This window comes from Lissotriton helveticus, chromosome 2_1 (genome assembly GCF_964261635.1).
Source record: "Lissotriton helveticus chromosome 2_1, aLisHel1.1, whole genome shotgun sequence".
NCBI lineage: Eukaryota > Metazoa > Chordata > Amphibia > Caudata > Salamandridae > Lissotriton > Lissotriton helveticus.
Window position 1 is genome coordinate 1,290,736,994 of NC_136059.1, and position 3,007 is coordinate 1,290,740,000.

Below are 3,007 nucleotides of genomic sequence, written 5' to 3' on the forward strand. Positions count from 1 at the left end.
CAAACAAATTCCAGCTGGAGTTCAAAAAAACACCGATCCAAGTAGTTGTTGCTGCTCGCGTTGTCGAGCTTACACAGTAATGAAAGTCGACGACGGACTCACATAGCGAATCGCGTTCTAAACATCATTAAACCATCCGCCATCTTAGAGTGACATGAGAGTCATTCATTTGCTTTCACCTAGCTGTAGATACTGTATATAGTGTTTAATATTGTAATGGTGCTTTAAAAAACAAGTAATAAAACTAGTTGAAATCTTTATCCACCTGAGTGACGCAAATTAATATTACCTCATGAGAAATATTCTCATTACGCATTGGATTGGTGCTAATATTTACCGATGATACTGTCTCCAACCTGATAAAACTATCTAGTAAGCTTGTGTTGTAATGTCTGCGGTGAAGATATGATTTTTGCAACTTTGTTGTATAATGTGATCTTGAAATGTAATGATACACAATTCATGGAGACCAATATGTACATATTGCCTACAAATTAAACATACATTGATTTCAGAATTTATCTTGGAAGTTCACATATTGATGCTCCTGTTGTGGGGTGAGTGAAAGTATTTCCAATTAACCCGTTATTGCAGTGTGTGCAGTTATGGCATCGTATCGTGCCTTTGTATGTTGTTGTTAGTTGTGCTTGTGGTTTCGGTTTTAATAGTTCTCTTAAGTTAGGCCCTCTTGTGTAAGCGGGCATTGGTTTTGCCTTGAATATATCCTTGAAATCTGGTTCTGTAGATAGTAGTTCCCATCGCTGATTGATCATTTTCTTGATGGCTTTCGACTGAGTGGTGTATTTAGTTACAAATACCATGTTTTCACTGACTTTCTTGCTTTTGGGTCTCAAGAGTTCTTGTCTATCCATCAATAATACCTGTTCCATTTTTTCTTGTAATGCAGCTCTAGGATACCCTCTTTCTTCATATTTTTCTACTTGTTCCAGCAATTTCATTCGACATGTGTTGGAATCAGAACAAATGCGTTTAATCCTGATGAACTGTGAAAATGGAAGATTTGTTACCAAGCTTCGTGGATGAAAACTAGTATAGCTCAAGGCATTATTGCGGTCTGTTGGTTTAGTGTATAATTCAGTCTCAAAACCTGAGTTTTTTTTTATGACTCTGACATCCAGAAAGTCGATGACTCGATTATCAATTTTGTGGGTGAATTGTATCCTGGGGTTAACCTGATTAAGTTTCAATATCAATTGCTCCAGTGCTTCTGATGTGTAATCCCAGATTAGGAATATATCGTCGATAAACCTGCAATACAGCCTGATGTGTTGCCACTCTTCTGTATTCATCAAGTTTTCGGCCTCGAACTGGGCCATGAAGATATTTGCATATGCAGGGGCCCCTGCAAAACCCATTGATGTCCCAGATAACTGGGCAAAATGTTGTCCTTTCCACTGAAAGTAGCTGTTATGCAAACTAAACTTTAGAAGTTGTAGTAAGAACACTTTATTTGTTGGTAAATCGCCCATCTGTAGTAATGCCCATTCAGTTGATTCTAATCCCAATGAGTGGGGGATCGAAGTGTATAACGCTACTACGTCAATAGTGCATAAGATCCAGTGTTCTTGAAATCCATGTTCAATTGTTGACAGTTTGTTCAAAAAATCTGTAGTGTCTCTGACATAAGAGTGCCAACCTTGTACAAATTGCTGTAAGAGTGGTCTAGATACCGCCCAAGGGGGTCAAAAATAGACTCACAACCTGGGGCGATAGGTCTGAATGGAGGATTAGTCAGGTGTTTATGGACCTTTGGAAGCATATATAGCTGCGGACATCTGGGGTAATTAGTTGTTAAATAAGCTTGGGTGTTTGCATCAATCCATTGTTGATCAACTGCTTTTTGCCGTAACTCCTTCAACATTTGTTGCAGTCTCATCGTGGGTTCAGAATCCAGCAGGAGATATATGTTGGTATCTGTTACATGTTCATTCACTTTGTGTTCGTAAAAATGAGTGTCCATTAGTACCATTGCACCACCTTTATCTGCCGGTTGAATTATTAGGTTTTGGTTCTTAGCTATATTTTGGATGATGTGTAGTTCTGGCTTAGAGAGATTATGTGCTCTATCCTTTTTGAAATCCAATGCTTGAATATCTTTCTTGATCATAATTTCAAAGGTGTCCAACATTTTATGTGATATTGGTGGTTGAAAGACACTTTTGGGTTTAAATCGATGCTCATGAGTATCTTGTGTTTGATTTGTTTGATCCACTATATTCGTAAAGAAATGGCGTAATCTTAGGTTTCTCATGAAACGATATATAGCTCCCTCTGTTTCCATCTCATTAGCCTTAGATGTAGGTACAAACGAAAGACCTTTGTTCAACACCGATATCTGCCGTGTAGTGAGCGTTTCTGAAGAAATATTGATGATTAAATTACTGTCCTGCCGCTCTGTAATGATTTTCCGGCGGCTTCCTCTCCTGGTTTTGCGCTTGCTCCTTCTGTTTCCACTCGGTGCGTAGGTGGAAGGCCTTGATTCTGTTCCTCGGACAAAAAAGCCACCGAACTACTGGTTGAGGCTGCTTGTGGAGTCTCAATGATATCTGAAGATGTAGTCGGTGTTATCCTTAACGGTCCTCTACTGATAGATGTTTCTTTATCCGTAACCAGGCTTTCTTCTGATGAGTGTACTGTCGATTGAGTTTTTTTAGGATGGTATTGACGACGGGCGTAGATCTCTGCCCACGTATAGACTTCATTCAATTTGTAGTCGATAGTATCGCGCTTGTATTTGCGTAGTTTCCCTTCTTGCAACTCTTTGCTATATTTGTCAAGCTTTTGATTAATTCCTTCAAGACTTATTTTCCATGTGTCAATTTCCATTCTTGTTTCCAATTCAGTTTTTAGGTTAAAGATCTCCTCTTCTAATTCACGAATAGTCTTTGATAGTTCTTCAACTATTAACAAAATAAGATCTAATGAGCACTTGTTCAAAATGCTATACCATTTGTCCATGAACTTAGCATTTAAATTAAAACGAAAG